Genomic DNA, 27848 nt, shown 5'->3' with positions numbered 1-27848 from the left:
GGTTTTGTCACAATATAGAGGAATAAATCCAAATGTAAACACTGTAAAGCAGACTCGAATTTTCAGGAAATCGAAACAAAAATGGCATTACACACTTTCAATATAGTCTATTACAAATTTGTTTGGGATTTTCTGTTCTAGATTTTACTAAATAAAGTATAATCTTGAATTTATAAATCACAAATAATTTGACAATCATTGTAGTATTTGCAGTTTTTATTTAATGGTTTACTAAAAAAATCTTAGGAGTAGGCTAGACTAATGTTAACAAGTAATTTACTAGTTTCATGAATCTTCAATAAAATGTTTTTAATGTAGTTTAGAAAATTATGTACATACCTTCACTTCACTTTCAATTCTGTGGCGTTATTAAATGGAGAAGTTCGTGTAAAAATGTCAAGTATGACGCAACCTCTTCACCAGTTACTTCCCCTGACTCAAAGCCATTCTTCATTTATCACTTTTAACACGTAGTCTTTAGCAGTCACAATCTTCCGGATAGGAATATAACTCAGAATTGTGTACATAGCATATAAGGCTACCCATTGTAATCATTATTATGGTAGTTGTTCTTTTTTGTATTTCTAAAATTATTTTTTGAGCCAGCAAAATTGCATTTAAAATTTTCATTATGACGGCCTAATGGTACATTATTAAACACCATCTCCATATAAAAGGAAATTATGTATTTTTAATTTCTTTGGTAAATTTTAAAAAACAGCGTTGTTCTATAGGGTTTATCATAAAACGAAAAAGGTTAAACTTAGTCTATAATATATTACAAAAGAAACCTCAAAATAAAAGTATTTAGAATTTTCATGGTTCTAATTACATACAGGTATCAATGTAAAGTTTTAGCGTAGCACCCTAAAAATTTTGGAAATTTAAATATCTAAAAGTCTTAACAGTTTAGGACTATTGCGGAAAAAGGTAAAAAGTATTTTTGAATCCTCGTATCAACATTTATTATATCAAAGTATGTAGTCTTCATATTTACGTATCATCATAATAAGATATATTTTACAATGATACAGATAATAATGAATACAGATGACAACCACAAAACATACAATTGTCTCTCTAGAATAGGGTGTTGACAACTCGATCCTGCGGTCAGACCTCGAACTACTACTTACAAGACCTAGTGCAACGCTGGCAAATTCTGTTGACTGATTCTAGTACTAAACCTCAATGAGTAAATGCTGAATTGCCTTGAAAAATCTACTAAAAATCAGTACGTTTATTTTTCTCTGTAGATCGTCACGTATACGTGTGTGCGTATGTGCGCATGATTGTATTTCTATTACCTACGGTGTACCTACATTTAAATAATACCGTCAAAACAGAAACTATAATTTTTCCACTACAAACATTTTTGGAGATACAGTGATTAAAGTGGTTAGCACTTTAATAAACCCATAAAAGTATACACCATTTATAAATACTATCACCTTGATACCTTGAGAACAATAAAATTAAACTGATATGTGGATGTATTGGGGTTTCTAAAAATGTGGACTCATTAAATGCTAGTAAATAATTATTAATAATAAAACTATTTTTGTGATCGTATTAATTTGCTTTGACTAGATTTTTCATGTAAAACTTATCAAAACTTGTATTGTTACAATCTTCAAACATAAAGATATATTAAAAATATGAAGGGAAAAAAGAATAATAATCTGATAATTCTATGAAGCATAGTTATTGAGATTAACGATTCCTTTTACAAAGTTGGAATATGCGCCAGACTAACACCAAAAGAGTATCAATATATACTTAAAATATAAAAATATAAAAATTGTGTAATGTTTCTAACAATTTCTTATTTTTGTTTTAGTATATTGTGAAATACTTGAGGTACAAACTTTACAGCATTTAGACCACCATCATTGGAAACTTTGTTTTTGTTGATTTTGGTTAATGAACTAATTCAAGATACATGTAATCCATTTTACTCAATGATATTTTATACTTATTAAAACGAAGTACTGTCGATATTTTAACCCTTACGAAATATTAAAATTCTACTTGAAAATATTTTATTGTAAACAACCTAGGAATACATTTACTCATCGATGACTACTTACTATTCCTTTTAAAGCTTTGAATAGCCACCACCATGAAGCAAGAATATTGTAGAATGTGTTAGAGTAAAAGTTGCTTGAAATTGTATACACATTTTTAAAGTTTCGCTTTTTGTCTATGGTCTATGATTAGTCATATGATTAGTTATTAATGGCTAAAGGACCTAACCACAGGGTACGGTTTGGAAACCAAACCATTCATTTAAACTGCAGAAGGACCACTAAGTTTTCATTTACACAAATTCAAATTATAATTTTCACACAAAATATTGATTATTTTGTGTGAAAATTAAGATTATTGGACTATTATGAGTTTTCTTTTATAGGAAATAATAGAAAATATGTAAACTAGTTTGACCCGTTGACAAAATTCATACAAAAATTAATGGCAAACTGTGATATGGTATAAATTAGTGAGATTTATACCATATCGTTTATAGGATTTATACCATTATAGCTGAAATTTCTTATATTAAATAAACGAGTAGAATCAACAAAAGGTTTGGATAATTATGATAAAAAATTAACACTGAAAAGCAACAAATAAGATCAATACAGGTTATTTTATATTATTATTATAATGCAAACATATGGTGAATTATTAATAGATATATTGTTTACGTTACACAGTAGCTTATGCTACAAATCTGAAAACCCAGCGATTATAAGAAACTGTTTCTAGTCACTAGTCTAGTCCAAATACCAGCCGTTAGTATGGGCGATAAATAGTAATGTTGTCAACATAAACTACCACATAAAAGTAAGTCTATATTTAAAGGTGTTTCCAATTAAAGTTTTAGAAATACTCTTCCCAAACTTTTCCTAATTTAGGATAAATGGGATAGGTGATATCTTTTATAATAATCCATTAAGCACTTAAATTTTATTATTTATCAGAAGATCAGAAAAGTGATTTCAAAATCACTTAGTCCTTACTATTTTGTAACATTACTTCAATATCAAAAAGTTATTTAGAGCCTAAACGAATGTTATTACTAATTTATGTGACCATTCATGAATAAGCATAAATACATACTCGCTGTTTTACATTCTAATCTATGATTATTTATGTACGAATAATTCCAAAAATTGAGATATTTTATGTTACAAAATTTCACTGAATAAGTCGAGATCGAGAAAAGAAGAGAACGCAGTATAAATTATTTATCTTGTAATTTTTCTTTACTATGTACTTATTATTTGTCTCATCCGATTTTAACAAATTTGATATTATTAGTTTTTTCATTACATTTGAAATAAATAAGTATTCTTGCAATTTTTACGTGGTATTAACAGTTTTTGAAACCTTTTAAATGCTGCCATTTTTAAATGGAAAGTTAACTTAACTTAGCTAATTAGCTTAACGTAACTGCCAAGTTTCTTGTTATTTGCTCTAATGGCTTCTGAGATCCGATTTTTAAAATAAAAAACCCACATGGACAGACAGACACTAAACAAAGTGAGATAATACATATGTTAATTTATAAATATATATATATATATATATATATATATATAATTTATAAATAGTGTAGCTTCAAGCACAGTCCATTATTCTCTTAAACGCGTTCATATTGAGAAATGAAATCCTGTTTACTATCAAATAATATAGTTGTTCAATTTTAATAGTTAATGTCTAGTTTTAGTTGCACTGCAAGGTATAATATTCACACTAAATATATAAAAGTTGTATTTTTGTTTTCATTGAAAAAATTTTTACGTTTACTAGAAGAGTGGTTGTACATATTTATATCTTATTTTAGAGTGACATGCTTACCTTTTAATATTATACATGGTCCATACATTATATTATTATAATGTATAATATATAATATTGAATAGAAGCATTTTTATTTAAGGGTGATGCGTACAAAGTATTTTAGTTAAACTGGGGTTTGATCAAATTAAACAGGTTGATTGCACGTAATATAAATTTCGAGTGTCCCATTCGAATTGGATTATCTCAAGAGTAAATAGTTTTTATATCTTATCTCATTAATAATAGTTAGGTACCAGTGATTAAAGTGATGATGACAATGTATTTGTTGGTCAGGAATATAATAAGTCCACACGTTAGGATTTAGTATAATAATTAATAATCTGTTCACACTACGAGTTTCGTCTAACAGACTTCGCTGAGATTGCATGCAAAATTATAAGTCCGTAGATAAAATTTAAATCTTGAGTCTTACTGATAAACATATATACTGATAAACATACATTGAAGACTCTTGGAGCAATTGGAAAAACTTATAAATAATTAAAATTGAAATTATCAATTTAAAAAAACTGAAAAATCTGCTGTAGCCAAGCACTGCATCGAATCAGGACACAGAACATCAATTCAAAATCTAAAATTAATAAAAGAAGTAACAAAACCAATGAACTTAACAATGCTTGAGAAACACTACAGATAAACATAAATAAAGAAAAACTCGTAGCCATATCTAATTTTCATACCTGAAATATTTCCAAAATCTTTGTATTTACATATTTACACAATATGGTATTTTAATTGTAATAAAAATTATGTAAATATTTATTTGTGGAGTCGCCTGATGAGGAAACCTTCGGTTTTGAAAGGCCTGGCACGAAAAATAAATAAATTGGAAATTATATGTGTTATTTAAATTTATTAATATTTATATAGCTATACATAAAGAACATTTTTACTTTCTCCGGCTATGTAAAATTTAGTTTCATGCAAAATTTAAAGTCTGCACATATAAAAAAATAATATTTTTGTTCACTTACGGAAAACTGATTAGGCTACATGAGTTGATGTGTCACTTGAAATGCCATTTATGGTTGTATTCATTTTTATACAAATTTGTTTATTTGCAATGTTCTCGTCGCCATCATGTTATGTAGTATCGACAGATAGCTTCATCAATGCAGCATGCACGACTCACTAACAAATACGAGCACGTGACTATGGCCTAGATTTTTGTATTCCCCAACACTCTTCAGTGCGGTAGCTCAAGCTCAGAGTTACACAAGACAGCACGTGTCGCGACATTAGGACCAATAATCGTCCTTGTCAGTGAGTTATTGTAGCACCATCTCGAATATGTGGAGACTTATTTATTCCTTTGATTTTGTTTTGGTGGAGAGTTAGACGTAAGTAAGAACATGCAAAGCAAAATAAGAAATTTCGTTAATACAGGAGGAGTACGCCACACCACATGTCGCTTAATATGTTTTGCTGAGGCTGCATACAAAATGTCATGTGTATAGTATATACATGTGTTACTATGTCAATTTTTAAAATTCCAGTGATTGTACTGCGTTTATTTACAAATTTATTTATTTTGTATTTGTTTTCTTTGCTATCATGGTCACCTAAAAATACTAATGAAAAAATGTTCGCTAACGCTCAGCCAAACTCCTTGAAGTATCATACACCATCATCGAACTCGATATTGCCAAACGCTTCAAGCAAAACTTCCAACTTATACGGTCATTTAGTTCACGAGATATCGAGCGGACTGTCTAGTAATGAAATGTTCTAGCCAAATTCGCTTATGGTAAGCCAATAATTATAAATTATACATAAATATATTTTAAAATATACTTTATATTTATATGCATTTATTTATTTAAAATATATCTTATTCAATCAGATCATAAAAAGGTATTGGTATTTGTTTCTATTGTAGTAGGGTTGTTACTTGTAGGGTCAAATGAAGTCGTCATAATTAAAGGTTTCAACTCGTTCCAAGACACAATTAACAGCAGATGAATGATACGCCTATTATACACAGTCTTCCCACAGCTATTTATCATGTTTGAATTGCTATGACTACGCTAGAAGGAATTTGATTTGCTATTCCCTTAGGCTCCGCTCCCGAGATCGACCATTCACCATTTCCTTTCCCATCTGTATAAAACGCATATAAACCTGTAACACATACCATCATCTGTAACACATATAATCTGTAACATATATCATGTACAATATAATTATAGTTCGGGCTTTAGAGATCCAATTCAACAATTCAGTTTAAATACATTGTTCTTGCATTTCATGCTTAGGTATTTTCTAGCATTCTGATCCGCAATATTAAATTACTTAAAGAAAACGCGCACCCATTATTACAATCGGTTTAGTTGGCCTTAGTACTTAATTGTATAAAGAAAACTATAACATACTTCTTGTGAGAATATATTGATTTCATTCAAATTTTTGGCCTTAAAGGATGATTAAGAATTCTCCCCACTAAAATACAGCATGTAGGTAAAGTGAGCTTATGTAGTATCACGTATAAAAATATATTCTCCTAAAGTCGCAAAATCTCAAAAGTGCTTGAATTTCAGAGTACAAATCAATAATTATTTGAATGCCTATAGTTAATAACTTCAGATATGCTACATAAAAGTTATATATCAATATACGAGATCTTATATCTTCATTTTTAAAGTACATGACAGATCAATGGTGTTTTAAACATTAAAAATAAATTATTGTTTTAAAGTAATTACAAAATTAAAATAATAATAATTTTAATTTTAATAATTATAATGTTGTGTGTTTTGTAATCATTATGCACGAATATTGTAACACTGTTTACACAGTAAACACTTTAACATTTGTAAATACACCATGGAATTCGTTTACATATAAAAAATCTAGAAATTCGACAGGAAACCATCAAAAAGGATGAACCATTCCAATCAATACAATTACGGAAAACTTCTGAATTTTAATAATATAACACAAAACAGACATCTGAAACTGTATCTATACACAGAATGATATTATACAAAAGGTCATACATTTCCATTTTAGAGCACCAATACTCGTATCTACACAGATGACTGCGTCAAGTACGTCATAGGCCTGATGGTGATGCGTTGGCAGCTATGTGAAGGTGGGGTTGACGTATTGGCACACTTATGTAGTCTATTTATAGTCAACGAGTCGAGGACAATTTGCATTGTATAAGGGCACAGCCTAGTTTTTCGTAAAACCTATGGAGTAATTTCGCTTGAGAACCGCGCTAGTTTGGGGGGGGGTCGAAATTGTAGAGTAACAAAAGGGTCAAAACCTATAAAAGAAAAGTTTTTTCTCCTATCGTATTATTTAGCTTTACACATTAAAAAAACTATCAGTCACGTAAATAGTTTTAAAAATCGCCAGCCAACCACATAAAGAACGAATTTTTGGCAGCAAAATACAACTTTCAGTCTCCATCTCTGGCAGTGATAAAATTGCACTATCAAAATGCAATTATGAGGGTCGAACTCACGGAATCAAAAGAAAGTCTCAAATGAGAGTATCAGGAGAAATACATTGATCAGAATAAATTAAAGATCTTCTTTAGCAGAATACAATGTCACAAATCCGATCTCGAAAGTTTTATTCATTTAGAAATTCTAACCATTTAAAGGTGTTGTGCACGTAAAAGTTAACTGAAATGTACCAATATCCCGCATCTCTAGTTCTAGTGATAGTAATTACTTTGCATATCAACATAGCACATTAAACTTAAAAAATCTGTTGTACAATCAGAGATTTTTTTCCCTTAGGAGATAAAACATAATTATAAAACTCGGAAAAACCAGAATGGCATGAAAAAGTAGATAACCCTTATAATAATGGTAGCGAATAAGAGATGCGGCATTCCTGTTATTTAATGCAATTTTATTAGCATATTAATTTTTGCTATTTAGCTAAAACGCACGTGAAAATGTTTACTTCGATAAAAGTTATCCCCACTTATTCAAAGTACAAGTAAAAAAGTTAAATAATCAGAAGACCAAAATGATTTTTATACTTTGATTATATACGTTGATCAATGCTTTGATTAATTTGCTTTAAACTTGTATTCCACTTTGTCTTGTTTATGTTTACATATTTGAATTGTTTTTCTCTAGCAGTTTGACAGTGGGTCAGGTGGTTGTAGTAGCTATCAGGCTTTATGGGGGTTGTTGTTGAACATTCTTTAAAAAGTCATTAAATATGCTTTTTAAGTGTCCGCAAACAATATCTAAAGGGCACAGAACGGACCATTACGTGAATGGTTCTCATCCACCTTCCAGGAAAAGTTTCATTAACACATTTCGTACTTAAGCAGCGAAAAGCACATTCAAGCTCTCTGATTTAGGCCTACAACGGTAACGATATTTAGATGTTACAATTTCTTCAGAACTGTGAGTTATTATGCTCCAGGCAGAACTGGAGATCAGAGTACCTCTTCCATTATGGCATTTACACATTTATACATTTTATAGTTCATAAATCTGTTATTTATAAACGTAGAGAAAGAATTTAAAATTTTCTGTAATGATTATAATATTTCCTAAACCTTTCACTATGAACATAATTTTGTCTATACAGATTTAAAAAAAAATAGAGTATTTTATTTACCACAAAAACTACCTACTTCTTCCGACTTAGCTGGAAGGACTATGTTATGCGCTGTCAACTTAAATCTGAAAAACGTACATTATTCTAGAAAAAGATAACACATGTGTACACAGAATTTCGAGTAAGAATAAAACGAAGTGAATATTGCAACGCTAGACCACAAGTTGCCCAACTAAACAGTCTTCGCTGTAATCGGAAATAGCATTTCCAGTATGCAATAAAGCTCATTTTACTCTCGAAAGGTCCTGTAGACGAACAGGCAATTAGACAGAAATGAAACTTTTGCATTTCATTTTACATACTTTTGTCTAGTATGTAGAAATTAAGTTACATGAAAAATTATAAATCTATCACCCGTATAACTTCTGTAACGTTGAAATCTTGTTGTTTATTTCAGTTTGTTTACAAATCTGTTTGATCTTTGGTATTCTCGTTGATATCATGGTTACCCATAAGATCAATGCATTCGTTAACGCTCAGCCAAATTCTATGGACCAACATACACCATCATTGAAATCGATGTTGTTTATGTAGAAATGAAGCGTCGTGTACATTTTCAAGTTTAGTTCATTCTTGAGATATAAATTTCAAACAGACAGAAGGAAAAATTCTTCATGGCCCTTTCAGGTTAGGCTACTAATAGATTTTGGATAGCCTTTGAGAATGACTAAAGTCTTTAAAATCCAGCTCTACGTGCCTGAGACATTTAAAGAATGAGACATGGAAATATAAATAATATATATATATATATATATATATATATATATATATATATATATAAATAATATATATATATATATATAAAATTAACCTTAAGGAACCAATTTAATATAAACGGTTCAGTTTTGCATTACAGAATCTCTGTTGTTTTTAAGTACAAGTGTATTTATTTAAATGAACAATATTATCTTATAAATATGCATTTGAGTGCAAGTTTTGTGAGATTTCACTAAGATGGCATCAATTTAGTATGAAACTCGGCTTACGCTTCATGAAAATCCGTCAAATTCAGACTGGAGTGGATGGCTTTTAAGCTCTTTGATTGTGATTTTAAGCTATTAAATTCATACATCACTCCGTATGCCTTCGTTTAAAATTTGAAGCCGTCCTAACATTTACGACATTGTTCATAACGCGAGAATTATGCATATCTGATATTTGGTGGAGGGGAGATTTTTCTTAAATTTTTCTCATGGTATTCTGTTTGTCTCGTGAGCTTTAAATTATATGCATATTTTTGACCTAGTTTTAAGTTGAAGGTTTTCCTCTGATTCTTGTAAAACCGTTCTCATGAGTTGATACAAAATTTTAAAAGATGAAATGTTATGGTCTTTGTTTATGTGCAAAGATAAGGTAAATCATTTCAAAATTATTTAATCTTTTATTGATTTATTTCATACTAAATATCTTGATGTTAAAAAAATTAATGGCTGGAATTTTCCAAGGATTTACTCTCTTGAGTTCGAGTTCCTGGCATTGAGTTATAATCAAAACGACCTTTAATTTTAAAATTCTATTACGCTCTTATTAGAGATTTTTTCTAAAACTAAAACTTTGGTGATTAAATAATTATTGCTGTATAAAAGTATCGTGTTACGTTTAATATCAATTGGCTAATTTTATATCTCTATCTGCTTAAATGACGTTAAACATATAAACCTGTTCTGCTTATTATTCGAGTACCTTACGGGTTTAATTTGGCAGTTATATCCAATAGAGAGTTCATGACAAGACATCTTTGGTAAGGTGGTTTGTGCAGTTTTATATTACACTCTACAGTTTGTGCTCCGTCTTGGCTTCCCTCATTACATCACTCTTAGAAGTCTCTCAAGCAATGAACAAGCCTCTTGAATCCTTTCCGTTGTTAGAAACTGTTAAAAAACTATTAACAGAACTTCACTAAGCCATATATTCGGTCCAGATCAATCGTTGTTTGAGAAGTAGTTAAAATAGGTGGTGAAATTATGTAATCCATTCAGTACTGGTGCTTTCAATAATGTAAAATAAATTCAACTTTGTCTAATTTCTTTTTATAAAACGTTTAATACGAAATGTTCATACCGACGACCTAAGTTATAGCATGTTCACTAATGTTTGGCTAACCGAACAAATACAACATCATATTTTGGCAAAACGAGCATTCATAGAGTGACACGAAAATAACTTACAATGCAAAGCCAATATTAAAACTGGGTGACAAATTGATTTCAGGGCACTCTTACTTTTGGTACTTTTATTATTTAAACATCGCTATGAAAACTAAATGAACAGAAATGTGAATTTATCATGTGGCAACATATCTTGATAAAGGTATCATCTGTAGACTTGATATTTTGCATGGAATTTTATTTCTATATAGACAAGAATCCGTTTTATGATAGTACGTGTCCAAACATAGAATTTGGCTGCTCGTCATTGAAACCTATCACTCAGTGGTCTGACATAGTCTTTCTTTTGTCTGCAGAGGGAATGTAAAAATGATTTTTTATGTGGTTGTCTGCCTGTATATGTGTCCGCAGGGCATCTCAAGAATGAAATATAAGCTACTGACTTAAAACTTTGTGATAACTTCAGCGAAGCTTGTTATGCGACACTTGGTAAGACGTACTTCTACCTTGTTATATTTACCTATTAGAGTTCATGACTGAGCGTTCGATTTCGAGAACGAAATGAGTTATAAACTTGAAATATTTCTATTTCCTCCGTGGAATTCGGCTGAACTTATTAAGTATGTTTTCAATGGTCTTTTGTGTAACCTTTATGGCAACGAGAAAATTGCAGAATTAATAAATTTGTAAATAAACTGAGTAAAATTATAGGACTTTTAAAAAACGACAGGGTAACACATGTGAATGCTATACACATTACATTTTACCTACACCTTATCGAAGCCTATTATGCGACACGTGTGTGACGTATTCCTGCCTCGTATTAAGACAATGTCTTATTTTGCTTTGCTTTTGTTAAACTAACGTCTAACTTTCCTCCAAAACAAATCCAAAGGAATAAATAAGACTCGACACATTCGAGATGGTGCTACAATAACTCACTGACAAGGACGATTATTGGTCCTAATGTCGCGACACGTGCTGTCTTGTGTAACTCTGAGCTTGAGCTACCGCACTGAAGAGTGTTGGGGAATACAAAAATCTAGGCCATAGTCACGTGTGCGTATTTGTTAGTGAATCATTTAGGCTGCATTGATCTATCAATACAACATGCTGTTGTACAGTCACAATCAGTTGCAAACTTATGTTTCGTCGCGTATGACATCGGTATGCAAGTATGAAGGCATGCACTGTGACAAGCGTATTGCATATGGAATTTATACATTACGATTTATAAAAATTTAGGCCATAGTCATGTGCTCGTATTTGTTAGTGAGTCATTTAGGTTGCATTGATCTGTCAATAGAACATGCTGTTACACAGTCACAATCAGTTGCATACTTATTTTGTTCTGGTGCGTTATCGTCATGAACATTCATATACAAGTATGAATGCATTTTTTGAAACAGACGTATTGCACATGGATGTTAACAAATTAAACCGCTTCATCTATATTTGAATTCATCAATTCCACTGTCTCTACACTTAACAAAAAACAACTGTACACTTGTCTTCAATTTGTATTATTTTGTGTCCTCAGTAATTCATTTGATAGTGTACTGAGTAAACTTCAATCATGCGATCTGCGCGGCTAAGTGTTTCCGTAGATGAAATTTACATATATTCTTATAACTCCATTTGTTGCAGCAATGCAGCACATTGGAGTTGTGTGAATTATAAATTTCATTAATTTGTATCTTTATCTTACTCCAGCTCTTTTCGTCAGAATTGGAGTCCGATTTGTTCTGTTTTGTTTTTTTTGTTGATGGTTTTACAACATCCAAATCCGTAGTTTGAACTTCTCCATTCATACTTTCCATTGTATTAGTTCTCTGTGGATGCGTTTTATTTCCACTTGCAAAAAATCCTACCATAGAAATGGCGTTTTTGTCTGTTTTTCTTTTTTTACGACATACATACATTACGATTTATAAAAATACACAATTTCACATTTTCAGATGTTTGTCCGTTTCTGTAAAACAAAATGAAGTTTCTTTAAGAAACTATAAGGGTAAGTTTTTGTGTAAATTGCGAGTTAAACAAATTTAACAAGTTTTTCCAAAATAGCTTAATTTTTTAACGAATATTTTAGATGCATTAAATCATGCATATTCCAAAATTTTTATATGAACGTCCCCTGAATACTAAATTTATACCTTAGTTTTATTTAATGCTGTTCTATTGTTTGCTATTCATGTTTTTGTTTTTTTCTATTATAATTTTGCTTAACACCAGCGAATGATATAACAACTATTCTTTAGCAAATTTAATTATTTTAATTTTTGTGTCTTTTGAATTTTCTTTATGACGCATTTTATTTGGAATATTTGAGAGGAAACCACTCTCATTCCTCGTGGCACTGTAAATGATGGGACGGCTGTAGATTATTCAAGGGACAATTCTAATAATTGTGCATAATTCTCAAAATTTTAGGATATGCATGATTTAATTTGTGTATGTTTCTATTTTACTGGACGTCAGGAACATTGAATTTGCTACTCTTTCTCAGATATTTTCAAGTGACGTGACTGGGTTATTCGTGTGTACCAGCCACAACACAACGCGTTATCGCCACGCTACCTTAGTAGTTTTCCATGATTAAGCTTCTATGATTACACTATTGTAATCATAGAATCAGGTTTTGCGTCTTTTCTGTATTTGAAAGGTTGAAAATCCAACTTAAAACTGTTTACTGTTTCTATATGACGTACACTGTTTAGTTTAATGATGAATCGTATAAATAAACCTAACGATGGCAAAGGAGTTAACATTTGTAATTTTACATTGGAATATAATACAATATCGTGTTGCGATAGCTTTAATAACACGGTTCAAACAATGATAATATCATACCAATATGTTATTAGTACGGCCAGATCATTTCTTTGTCATGACAATTCCATGAAACACCTTCAGTGACTTAAAATAAATAACAAATAATTTTAAACAATAATGACTTTTACTTAAGCAATTAATAAACGTGGCTATCCAGCAAATTTACAAAGTTAAGACGGTTCGCCATTAAATACGAAATGTTAAACGAGTTTTGTAGTTTTACAACCATCAATTGAAAACATTCTGTATATCGGTAGACACTTAGACGTATATCATTACAACAGGGCGTCATGTAGACCGAATACAATATTCAAATATTACATATGCTTATACAAATATTGGGTGTTCCAAAACTAGTGTCTGGGAATTCTAGAACAAATTCAAGTATATTCAAGTAGCCTCGTATATCGGACATTACAGCAACCACAAAGTTGGTAATCAAATATTATTTACCAAAGATTAAGTTTTCTGGTTCACACAGTTTCGAAACAGTGCTTACACGATTAAATTCTTAAAACATATATTGACTAAAGATGACTTTCGACGACAAGGATGATATATTTTAATAATATTAATATAATATTATTTTATTAATATTATAATAATACGAGACAAGCAGGATGTTAGTTTTGACACCGACGCTGTTACCTAAAAACTAAAAAACGTGTTCATTCCAACCCTCTTACTAATCTGTCAATGTATGTAAAATAAATATCTTAAAAGTAGCGTTTTCCAACGCCAAGGGCAGTGGGAGTAACTCCTATCTGCCACCATCAATGTCGTAGCTGCACTATTTCAGGAGGTAGGTACTTAATGTTTCAAACACAATTCTCGAGAATGGCGTGTCATAGAAAATCTTAGGATATATTATTTAACTTCTATGTTCCTTTTTATTAAAAGAATAAATCTGACCAGTATTCTGCACTTAAATCTTCCCTTTCAAATTCAAAAAACCTCCCAAATCTCGAAAACTATGTTTTACTGTCCGGATGACAAATGTTACCTTGGCCGCAGTGAAAAATACTACTTTGTAAACTATAGTAGGAAGCCAATCCCAGAAGGTAGATTTCCATATATAAGTTACGTTAATGTGAAAAAATTTGTAATTTAATACTATCAATAGGTCTTAAAATTGTCTCACATTAACGTACGGATCGTCCTGTGTATCCATTATTTCATACTGGCTGGTGTGATTAAACTGGCTAAGTATATCAGTTAAATTAGCTAGTATATCAATTGTTTAAACTGGCTAGTATATCAATTGGTTAAATTGGCTAGTGTATCAATTGGTTAAATTGGCTAGTAAGTATATCAATTGTTTAAACTGGCTAGTATATCAATTGTTTAAACTAGCTAGTATATCAATTGTTTAAACTAGCTAGTATAGCAGTTGTTTAAACTGGCTAGTATATCAATTGTTTAAACTAGCTAGTATAGCAGTTGTTTAAACTGGCTAGTATATCAATTGGTTAAATTGGCTAGTGTATCAATTGGTTAAATTGGCTAGTATATCAATTGGTTAAATTGGCTAGTGTATCAATTGGTTAAATTGGCTAGTAAGTATATCAATTGTTTAAACTGGCTAGTATATCAATTGTTTAAACTAGCTAGTATAGCAGTTGTTTAAACTGGCTAGTATATCAATTGGTTAAATTGGCTAGTGTATCAATTGGTTAAATTGGCTAGTATATCAATTGGTTAAATTGGCTAGTGTATCAATTGGTTAAATTGGCTAGTAAGTATATCAATTGTTTAAACTGGCTAGTATATCAATTGTTTAAACTAGCTAGTATAGCAGTTGTTTAAACTGGCTAGTATATCAATTGTTTAAACTAGCTAGTATAGCAGTTGTTTAAACTGGCTAGTATATCAATTGTTTAAACTAGCTAGTATAGCAGTTGTTTAAACTGGCTAGTATATCAATTGTTTAAACTAGCTAGTATAGCAGTTGTTTAAACTGGCTAGTATATCAATTGTTTAAACTGGCTAGTATATCAATTGTTTTAAACTAGCTAGTATAGCAGTTGTTTAAACTGGCTAGTATATCAATTGTTTAAACTAGCTAGTATAGCAGTTGTTTAAACTGGCTAGTATATCAATTGTTTAAACTAGCTAGTATAGCAGTTGTTTAAACTGGCTAGTATATCCATTGTTTAAATTGGCTAGTGTATCAATTGGTTAAATTGGCTAGTAAGTATATCAATTGTTTAAACTGGCTAGTATATCAATTGTTTAAACTAGCTAGTATAGCAGTTGTTTAAACTGGCTAGTATATCAATTGGTTAAATTGGCTAGTGTATCAATTGGTTAAATTGGCTAGTATATCAATTGGTTAAATTGGCTAGTGTATCAATTGGTTAAATTGGCTAGTAAGTATATCAATTGTTTAAACTGGCTAGTATATCAATTGTTTAAACTAGCTAGTATAGCAGTTGTTTAAACTGGCTAGTATATCAATTGGTTAAATTGGCTAGTGTATCAATTGGTTAAATTGGCTAGTATATCAATTGGTTAAATTGGCTAGTGTATCAATTGGTTAAATTGGCTAGTAAGTATATCAATTGTTTAAACTGGCTAGTATATCAATTGTTTAAACTAGCTAGTATAGCAGTTGTTTAAACTGGCTAGTATATCAATTGTTTAAACTAGCTAGTATAGCAGTTGTTTAAACTGGCTAGTATATCAATTGTTTAAAACTAGCTAGTATAGCAGTTGTTTAAACTGGCTAGTATATCAATTGGTTAAATTGGCTAGTGTATCAATTGGTTAAATTGGCTAGTAAGTATATCAATTGTTTAAACTGGCTAGTATATCAATTGTTTAAACTAGCTAGTATAGCAGTTGTTTAAACTGGCTAGTATATCAATTGTTTAAACTAGCTAGTATAGCAGTTGTTTAAACTGGCTAGTATATCAATTGTTTAAACTAGCTAGTATAGCAATTGTTTAAACTAGCTAGTATAGCAATTGTTTAACCCATATGAACCCATTGTATTGTAGCCATAAGGACACAGAGCTACGTTGAGTAGTCGCATACTGTTCTCACTTTAGTGGGTGAATTGAATAAAGTGTAGAAAATTAAGTGCTGCGAAAGAATACTACTTGCTTTACATTTCCTGGATCCCGTAGTATTTGCTCCAAATTCATGCGGAGGATCGTTAATACCAAGGGAAAAAATGGAAATTTTCTTACGCGCGCAGTAGCTGATTCCGGTTTGTAAGTTGGAATGCCAGAAGATGGAGTCGATCGCTCAACGGCTTGTAAGGCTTTTTCACTATGTCATGGACTGTATCATTGACCGATCACATCATAGGAAATTCAGTGAAGAATTCATTTCCGAATTCAGTGAGAGACATAAATTATTGTCAACCCTTGTGGCAGACTCGTTTTAGGCTGCCTTCGGTTATTGGTGCACTTGATTGTACACAGATTGAAATTTTGACCTAGGTTGTTTGGTGATGAGTTTGTGTGCCGGAAAGGATAACCTTGAAAAAATACAAGCAACGTGTAAAGCACACGAGCATCACTACAGAATGGCCGGATAGTGTTTAGGACTCGAGAATTCGGAGGCAGAGTCAGGTAACAGAGATTATTGCCAGATGTGATAGGGCGCTTGTCTGTTGGAAGACTCGGAGAATGGCATTTCGTCATGGCCTTTTAGTCCCTTCATCTTCTGTAATGTACTGCATATTCAGAAAATAGTTATTGTGGGAATCAAATTAAAAACAATCTTCTTATAGGGAACTGCGTGTAGATTTCTCTGGAAAGAATTACAAAAACTCACTGTGTGCTGTCCAATTCTACATGACATTAGTAAACGATTGAATTATAGTTCTGAATGTCACCTTGGCGACAATCCAGCTTTTGAGGGAGGAGAAGAAGAAGTTGCAGCGTCAGAACATTTGAAAATTCTGTTACAAAAGCTCAAAGTGTTGAAAAGCGTCAAGAGATTATGAAACGTTTTGAAGTGTACTCAATGTCGTGTGTGCAAAATTTGTCTTTTAATTTAATAGGAGCGTTGCTTTCAGTTTATTTTTAAGACTTTTTTATCGTATTAAATGTTAGATAATTTTATATGTAACTTGGTTTTATCGAACAGGAATGTAATTTGTCAAGTGTATTATTTTTTATTAGCATTCATAACAGATTACCGATAATAGAGACAGTTTTCACTTATTTACGTAACATCTGACGCATTTCTCACTTATCTAAAACCCAATAAAGTAATAACCATTTTTAAATTCGGATATTCTTTTTTAGAAGATACAGAGCAATATCATTTTTACCAGTTGAAGGTCTATTAGACGATTATGTGCCATAATCATGGCAACTACATGGCTTTGTAAGGGGAAAATCAACTATATTTGAATTCATTAATTCCACTTTCTTTACACTTGGCAAAATATTGTATTCAATTGTATTTTGATGTGTCCTCAGTAAGGCATTGCATACTGTGCTGAGTAAACTTGAATCATACAATCTGCGTGGCTTCAATTCATTGAAAAAGGAGTTACTATTTAGTATTAAGTATCATTTAGTATTGGGCTTTATTGTAAGCCGCACCCCATAATGAAATGTATAATGAAGCTGTGTTTCCGTAGCTGTATTTACATATTTTTATTTTCAGTCTTCCTAAAAGTATTTCTTCCTTCTCTATTTGAATCTTCTATAACTCCATTCGTTGCAGCAATAACAGCACATTGGAGCTGTGAAGTGTAAATTTCTTTAATTTGTAGCCTATCTTTATCTTACCCCGGCTCTTTTATTCGAAATTGGAGTACGTTTCATACTTTCCATTGTATTAGTTCTCTGTGGATGCGTTTTATTTCCACTCGCAGGAAATCCTACCATGGAAATGGCGTTTTTGTCTGTTTTTCTTCTTTTTTTCGTCATGTTTTTTTTAACATATTCGACAGTTGTGTAGTTGAATGTAATTCTCCGGTTCCCTTAGAATATTTTTGAGAGATCAATTCCTAAGATTTTTTGGAAACTTGGAACATTTGGAAAATTTGAAATTTTGGACTTTTTGATGACGAATGGGTGTTTTGTTATAAGACGAACAAACAGTGTTTTGTTTCCAAAGCTCTATTCCATAGTACCATCAAGAACTCCAGCCTCTTCACTGGACATCATCAAGAGTGTGACATGTGAGTGAGCAGTGTTCGGTAGGCAAATAGACAGGAAGGGAGCCGCAAATGCTTATCTTATCGTGCGGCTCCGGAAGACAGCCTAGAGTCCATTAAAATAGAGTACTTACTCTATTGTAGCTGATAACAAGGAAGTAACAAACATCTTTCCTAATTGCCTGTAGTACTACCTAGTAGTTATTATAGTTATTCAAATAACTACCTGTAGGAGTTGTGTGTTCACATAACTTTCTGCATTGTATGCTTGATGGAAGTGGTATGGTTCTAGTAATGGACACTTCCAAAAAACTTCATTTTAAAACCGCTTTCGCCGCTTTAAGCACCAGCAGTTAATATAAACAGAAAGAATGTGTGTAAAATTGAGAGAAACATATAATAAAGTAGTTAAAATAAATTGATAAATTATAAAAGTATCATGGGGACCAATATGGCTATAATTCATAATTTTCTTTTTCTAATTCAGATTTCTTCTTTTACCAGAGGTAGGAAAATATCACTGACATTCACAAAATATCATATGAGGGGGCTAGAATCAAAACTCGCCATGTCCAATTTTTTGAGAAATTGAGTTAGGAGTGTGATCTTATTTCTCTACGCATGCCTCTATTCAGATGTGTAGATAGTTTGAATCAAAACTTGCCAAAACCTGTTTAAATATATAGTTAAATATCAGGGTTAGAAACATAACTGGTCTTGTCCAACACGCTGTTGGAATCAAAACCGGCCTTGTCCACTTGGTAACAAAACTCGCCATGTCCCTTAGAAACAGATGGCTGATTAAGTTTACAGAATCATAACTGACCATTTTAACATTACTACACTTTTTCCTTTTCTTTCCCTTTTAATTTGGAACAGTTTTCCTAGTTTTTAATTACTATGGAAACTACATGGTGGAAATTGAAAAAAAATACTAACAGCCGGCAATAGCATTTTTATTGTTGTTCTTTGGAATGAGATGTATTTGTAGTAGGTTCTAAATCTAACCTATACACTGTTATTCATTTTTAATTACCTTCCTAGGAGCATTATATTAGTTAAAAACTTCTAGTTGAAAGTTTTTAAACATTATAATGAATAATACAAAATTACGAGCTACTCCAGGAAGAGGTCAAAGTCTGTGATGATAGAGTTGTTATTTTCTTATATGATTACCAAAAAAATCTTGTCTTACTCAAGGTTCCTGACCAGGCAGCATACTATTCCCGCCAGTTATATTATTATAACTTTAACTATGTGTAAAGGATGATCAAAAGATCCTCAGTCAAAAGAAAATGTTTTTCTTTATGTTTGGAAAGAAAATGAAGCAGCTTAAGGCTCGAATGATATTGCATCTGCAATTTATCACAGTCTTTGTCATACAGAATTTATAAACGATCGTGAAGAGGTAAGGCTGATATCAGATGGGTGTGGTGGCCAAAATAAGAACACTTCGGTGGTAGCAATGTTATCCTATTGGCTTGCACATGATGCTCCAAATCATGTTAATAAAGTGCAGATTTTCCCAGTAGTCGGGCATTCATATATTCCTCCAGATCGTGTTTTTGGACGGATAGAGAAGGTGTTGAGGAAGAAAGATACGATGGTTCTTCCAGAGGATTATTTGCAAGTTTTTAAAGATCATGGAACCACAATCGAACATGGTAAGGACAGTGACATTTTTGATTGGAAGTTTAGCAAGGATGACGTGCTTAAGCGCACAACAAATTGGCATTTTCCAAATTTAAATAAATAGAAAAGGATTTTTATTAAAAGATCAAGAAATGGTGGTGTCGTTGTTAGAGGCGAAGAGCATTATAGGAGGGATTTTGGTAAATACAAGGGTTGTTTGTAAGAAAGAGAAGTCCATTAATTTTATGTCTAAAGTGTTTGTTTCTTCCAATGTCAAAGTAAAAACCCGAAAAACTCAATGATGTGGATAATTTATTGAAAAAACATTTCAGTGAAGATTGGCAAAATGAACCTTCACTATTATACTATAAACAAGTTTTTGACATCAGCTGATCATGTTGTGAATAATAATAATGACAATGATTGAAGATTGGTGTGAACCACGAGAGTTTATTGAGGAAGCTACGGTATAGTTTCATTTTCAAGCCTATTTAAGCCTTTTATTTAGCTTTTAAATAAATTTTATTACTTTTTTAGCAAAACAACTAGTTTAGATTTTGTAACACTGTACAGTTTTGCAACAATAAAAGTGTGTTTTTTCTCAAACCTGTAAAAACATTTAATTATTATTACTAGCAATAAAACCAATTGTTTCTCTATTTCTCAGTAACAAAATTAGCCATGTCCTTGAAGATAAGAAACAAAACTAGTTATGTCCAACAGTTTGTAACAAAACTTGCCATGTCCAAACTATTTTATGCTATAAAGTCCTTTTATTCAACCTTTTAGGCTTGAAATGGATCTTATTAGACATTACTTTCATCCTTTAACACATTAATTACCATAAAAACTATGTTGCAAAAGAGAAAATATCCCAAACAGTTTTTTTGGATTTTCTGAACATTTACCCATAATGGACATGACGAGTTTTGATTCTAGCCCCCTCATATGTGTGCTTTCAATTATGTTTCTTTTGGTCGACTATTCTTTCGAAAATACACTTGTTGATTCTAAATTTATATAATAATTTTCCATTATAGCATGTTCCACTAATTGAGATTTTCGGTAATTGCACTCTCAAACATTAAGCTCACCGACTGCAGGAATACAAACGCATGCCGATTGAAACTCTCCAACTTAATATAAAGTGGCTGGACCTTATACCTTCAGTTGATTCCAAGCTATGTTGGCGCGGAAGGGAACGAAAATGCCGATATCCTTACGAAAAACCGTGCTACTCTCCATCAACCACCCTATGCTCAGTTCTACCACAGACAATGGATACGTTTCTATATAGAAACGTATCCATTGTCTGTGGTTCTACTCTTCTGCCAAGACCTCAATCAAGCGAGCGGTAAACACCTGGACGACACGCTACAGGAAAGCCAGCACAGGCAAGAACTGGGCAACGTTGATACATTCGTCTATACCCCGAAACCTATCAAGAAGTGTGGCAGTAGTTGCTTTCAGAACCACCACGGCCACGATCATACGGGAGCCCATCTGCACCGCATCAGAGTAAATGCCCAACACCGCAGGATACACGCAGCCCACCTGCCCCAGTGTGGCCCTGGCCGCCAAACTCCACCGACGAAGAGGACGGCTACAGAGAGATCGCCCGCCTCTAATGGTCACCGCCCCACCAAATTGCTAACCTGCCAACGTTAGTGAATAATTTAGATTTGTCAGAGTTGTCTTTTTTTATAATTATAAATATGTTCTTTTAGCCCCGTTTCTACAGGTCTTGATGTTTTATCAATATACATTTTTGTCAACCACAGTTAATTTTATAAATTACATTCTTGGTTTCTCGTAAATAACGTCTGTTTTAAGAGTATATTTTAACATTGTCCAATGACAAATGAAATACATGGGAAAAAGTACTGCAATTTTACTACTTTAATAGTCAACTATCTATAGGATGGATTTAATCTAGAGTGTGCATTTGAAAACCACACCAAACCTTGTAAAGTTTTACGAAACAATCACACTTACTAATATACATATAATTATTAATGAGGTATTATATTCTTTTGAAGTATAATTTAACTGTACAATAATGGGGATCAGGTAACTTTCCTACCTTATACCTCATCTACTAATACCTCCCGGCCATCAGAGCGGTATGAGGCAGGTGCTGCCCTGCTCTGATGGGGACGACAGAAAACCGTCAAGATAGTGCCTATCTCGTAACAGAATACAAATCTAGATGGCTCCATCATACATGTCAGAGAGTAATCAAATATTCAATGCAAACAAATCCATACAAAGGTGTGTGACGTAAGTTAACAAAAATTCCCCTTATTTATTTTGAGAGATATATAAATACAGTCTCTGTTGCTAACCAGCCCTGCACTGCCCCACTACAGTAGTACACTCCATGTTATCTGAGGAATTAGTGCGGGCGTGATGCAGATAACTCGGGGATCGATACCAAAACACGCTAAAAGTAACACCAAAGCAGCTGTGTTATACGTTACAGAATCTCTACTGTATATATTCTCTTATTTAATTATCTATAATTTTATCTTATTAACGTTTTTTTATCTTAGTAATGCTTTTTGTTTAATTTACCAATCCAAACAATTTATTTTAATAGTAAAATTATCAAAAAATAACGACGATTTGGTTTTATATTCATTGTTTAAAAACTTGCTCTTTAACAGTTTCAATTTTAAAATTCCAAAACAGAAGATGATTATGACTTGTTTAAAATTAAAATCCACCTTTCGGTCATACACTCGTTAAATATTGAATGTTACTTAGACAAATTTTACTTTAAAATTACGAGATTAAACGTGTATGCAAGTTATTTACTATATTTAAGCTAAAGATAGAGCTTTTTTCTTGTAACCCTGTTGAGTTAATGTAACATTTTCATGTTTTTATAAACTATACATTCACTTTAAAATTATTAAGATGGAATTAAAGGTTGCCATGTTTAAAGCTTTCTTCAGAACTTGATGTAAACACATTCTGAACATTCAGAACTGAAGGAAAATTTTGAAGCCAACACGTTTCTGGGATTATTTCAAAGAGGATGGGGACTAGGATTCCTTCATGTGTGACTAGATGGAGTAGGGAGATGGGAATTACTCACAATTAACTCTAGGACAGGCAGCAGGATTAGGATCAGGAAATATTTCGATATTTAAGTAACAAAGGTCTAATAAACGACGATACTGATGAGTCATTTGTTTCTGTGTCATGTATAGTGAACGAAATATGAAATGAAAATAGAGCCTGCTCACAATGACTCTCATCAGCACAAACGTTACACTAAATTAATAAATTATAGCATGTTATAAAAGATATTCTATACTTTATGGACGCTATCACAATGATATTTTCCTCACTGAGAATTCTAATCAACTCAAACACTTCCAAGCTTATAATAATAGTGGGATGATCTTAGCATCTAAGATATGACTGTTGAAGGGTCATATATAGTGAAATTGTAAGTGGGACGATGGGTATTGCTCACAATAAGACCTCAGCATGCAAGTAACACGGACTATGATACTACTGTTGATGGGTCATATTATATAGTGAAATGGTAAGTGGGACGATGGGTATTGCTCACAATAAGACCTCAGCATCCAAGTAACACGGACTATGATACTACTGTTGATGGGTCATATTATATAGTGAAATGGTAAGTGGGACGATGGGTATTGCTCACAATAAGACCTCAGCATGCAAGTAACACGGACTATGATACTACTGTTGATGGATCATATTATATAGTGAAATGGTAAGTGGGACGATGGGTATTGCTCACAATAAGACCTCAGCATGCAAGTAACACGGACTATGATACTACTGTTGATGGGTCATATTATATAGTGAAATGGTAAGTGGGACGATGGGTATTGCTCACAATAAGACCTCAGCATGCAAGTAACACGGACTATGATACTACTGTTGATGGGTCATATTATATAGTGAAATGGTAAGTGGGACGATGGGTATTGCTCACAATAAGACCTCAGCATCCAAGTAACACGGACTATGATACTACTGTTGATGGGTCATATTATATAGTGAAATGGTAAGTGGGACGATGGGTATTGCTCACAATAAGACCTCAGCATGCAAGTAACACGGACTATGATACTACTGTTGATGGGTCATATTATATAGTGAAATTGGTAAGTGGGACGATGGGTATTGCTCACAATAAGACCTCAGCATGCAAGTAACACGGACTATGATACTACTGTTGATGGGTCATATTATATAGTGAAATGGTAAGTGGGACGATGGGTATTGCTCACAATAAGACCTCAGCATCCAAGTAACACGGACTATGATACTACTGTTGATGGGTCATATTATATAGTGAAATGGTAAGTGGGACGATGGGTATTGCTCACAATAAGACCTCAGCATGCAAGTAACACGGACTATGATACTACTGTTGATGGGTCATATTATATAGTGAAATGGTAAGTGGGACGATGGGTATTGCTCACAATGAGACCTCAGCATGCAAGTAACACGGACTATGATACTACTGTTGATGGGTCATATATAGTGAAATGGTAAGTGGGACGATGGGTATTGCTCACAATGAGACCTCAGCATGCAAGTAACACGGACTATGATACTACTGTTGATGGGTCATATATAGTGAAATTGTAAGTGGGACGATGGGTATTGCTCACAATAAGACCTCAGCATGGAAGTAACACGGACTATCATACTACTGTTGATGGGTCATATGTAGTGAAATGGTAAGTGGGATGATGGGTGTTGCTCACAACAATAACTCCGCATTCAGGTAACACGAACTATTAGACTACTGTTGATGGGTCATATGTAGTGAAATGGTAAGTGGGATGATGGGTGTTGCTCACAACAATAACTCCGCATTCAGGTAACACGAACTATTAGACTACTGTTGATGGGTCATATTTAGTGAAATGGTAAGTGGGATGATGGGTGTTGCTCACAACAATAACTCCGCATTCAGGTAACACGAACTATTAGACTACTGTTGATGGGTCATATATTATAGTGAAATGGTAAGTGGGATGATGGGTGTTGCTCACAACAATAACTCCGCATTCAGGTAACACGAACTATTAGACTACTGTTGATGGGTCATATGTAGTGAAATGGTAAGTGGGATGATGGGTGTTGCTCACAACAATAACTCCGCATTCAGGTAACACGAACTATTAGACTACTGTTGATGGGTCATATGTAGTGAAATGGTAAGTGGGATGATGGGTGTTGCTCACAACAATAACTTCGCATTCAGGTAACACGAACTATTAGACTACTACTGTTGATGGGTCATATATTATAGAGAAATGGTAAGTGGGATGATGGGTGTTGCTTACAATTAGATCTCAGCATCCAGGTAACACGAACTATGACACCACTGTTGATGGGTCATATATTGTGAAATGATGGGTATTGCTCACAATAATATCTCGGCATCTAGTTATAAACGATAAACCACTATTGCAGGTCACGTGTTGTTGGGTATGGCATTTGCTTGTGGCAGTAATTTTGAATATTATGACATCCAGATTACATGCCAGGTAACGCCTTTCTTAAAAAAAAAAAAAAAAAAAAAAAAAAAAAGAAAACACACACACAGCAGAAGAGGATTGGAAAACACTAGTGTTCCGTCCATTTATCGGAATCTAGGTAATGGAGTAATACACTACTAACATGATACATATTTCGCCTCTGAAATAGATTACTATTTTCCCATTTTTTTGTAATCTTTATACCCTGCCATCATACTGTGAATAAAATTTCATTAATTAATTATTATAAAGAATATTCCAAACCTGTGTTCTATTAATTTCATTACGATATTTATCTAGTCCACATACGTTTCTACTGTAACAAGTTTGTGTCAAGAAGAAAATGTTTTGTTAACTTTGCTCTTATCAAATTAATTTTAGCACACTCCGATAGGCTTTTAAATTGCAAGACCGTGCTGAATAATCAACAAACACTCTAGGGTGGAGGACACGCTATATATACCTTGTCATTCAATTTACTGCGCACTAACCTATATTATGCAATTAGGTCACACTAGTTGTCATGCAAATTTATTGAGCTTTCATTCTGATAGAGTCATTAGTGAAGTAGCTTCTACAGCTTTTAATTTTTTCGTCCAAGAATAAAATTAATGTTATCAATATTAAACAGGTTGCAACGGGATATATGACTGAATTGAACTCCATCGTAACTATGAATTCTTGTATTACAACTAGATCATATTCTAACGACGTAATACATTCATGAATTAACCAGGTTTACCATATTTGGTGAGTTACGAATTTTCTATTCAGCATTAAGAATATTTCAACACATTACGGACACAGAAGAAATCGATTACGTAGAAATATACCTGTACTTCTAACGTATAAGTACGTGGCGAACTTCCTGTTCAGGAGCGATATCTACGTACTCTGCACCACGTGGAACTTACAAAGTGAAATTAAATACATACTTATTATTAAATCACATACAGTAACATTAAGCCACATTTACGAAAAGTCAAAACCATAAGTTATTGCTCTCATTTATTTATTCAGATTTGATTTTAGAACGTCTCATTTGTTTCTACTGCACTAATAATTCATATTTATTGAATACGGACTTGGATACATCTTCTGCTCTCTCTCTCTCTCTAGTAAAAATTGGACGAGAGTAAGTAAAATTGTACAGATCATAAAAGTCACGATAGAGAGCTATAGGATTAATACCACGTACATAGTTATTATAAATATTTATTACGGATTTTACGTGAGTTCTTATAAAACTAGATTTACTGCACTAAGTGACAAATTTTATAAACATGGACATACAGTAGTGTTAAATGTGCAGTAATGATCAGGTGGGAGAGAGTGTGAGAGAAAGAAGCCGGTGAGATGGCGCGGGGTGAGGAGCCATCCACATGGCAAGTAGTACTACTCAATAATTAGCTGTGAGACTGTTCTGTACTCACGGGCGGTGGTACCGGTGCTATGTCCAGTCTGGGAGGGACGCCCTGAGAATATCCACGGGACACTCCATGGTAGCCGGTCTCCGCCGCGTCACCACGTCCTCGGGCTCACGGCGAGTGCTGACTGTGGACTAGTGACGTCACGGGATCGATGCCGCCCCCGCCTCCACCCCTCGCCACCCCACCGGCCACTCACACTACATGCGACATTGCGGCTCGTCAATAGCTTTTAACGCACCTCCTGGGATTTCAATACCGACTTTACGTCAACACAGGGCAGCGTGGGGAGTAATACCGTCATGTTTCATGTGGGTTACCCATGCGACATTTTTCCATGGAAACCCCCGTGTGAGTCCACAAAGCGATTTAATCTCTCCCGCTAAACGCCTGTATAGGTGGAGAGAACACACCCGCTTGAAAGAATGCCAGAGATGGGATCGATCGAGTGTCCACGTCTATGAACTCTCTCCGCTTTAATAAAGGACCACTTGCATACTCTCCGGCCCTTCAACTCTGCGCCATTCATGAGAATTGTATTGAGGATTTATTTGTGTTCTATTGAGAGTTTCGGAAAATAAACCTCCAGACTTTTTAATATTTATCTACAGTTGAAAAGTTTTACTTTAATAGTCTTTTTACCTTTATGATACGCTGTAAGGAAACTGTTATTAGCCTATTCTAGTAAGAGCCTAATACTTGTTCTTAAAAAGGAAAATACAGT

At 33.0% G+C, this 27848-nt stretch overlaps 1 protein-coding gene across 2 annotated transcripts in view; it reads right to left on the bottom strand.

Annotated features, from left to right (window-relative positions):
• The window catches only part of LOC124362863 (sialin-like), a 136917-nt gene extending 109679 nt beyond the window's left edge, over window positions 1-27238 (bottom strand). Inside the window, exon 1 of one of the 2 annotated variants that reach the window (XM_046817728.1) lies at window positions 27131-27238. The gene's annotated coding sequence lies outside the window, so the exon portion shown is untranslated. The remainder of the gene's footprint in view (window positions 1-27130) is intronic. The other variant, XM_046817726.1, reaches the window with a different exon arrangement.
• Window positions 27239-27848: the final 610 nt, after the last annotated feature.

The sequence above is a fragment of the Homalodisca vitripennis genome, chromosome 5, assembly GCF_021130785.1.
Source record: "Homalodisca vitripennis isolate AUS2020 chromosome 5, UT_GWSS_2.1, whole genome shotgun sequence".
Lineage (NCBI taxonomy): Eukaryota > Metazoa > Arthropoda > Insecta > Hemiptera > Cicadellidae > Homalodisca > Homalodisca vitripennis.
The sequence above is the reverse complement of the archived record's forward strand: the minus strand, read 5'-3'. Positions and strand labels throughout refer to the sequence as shown.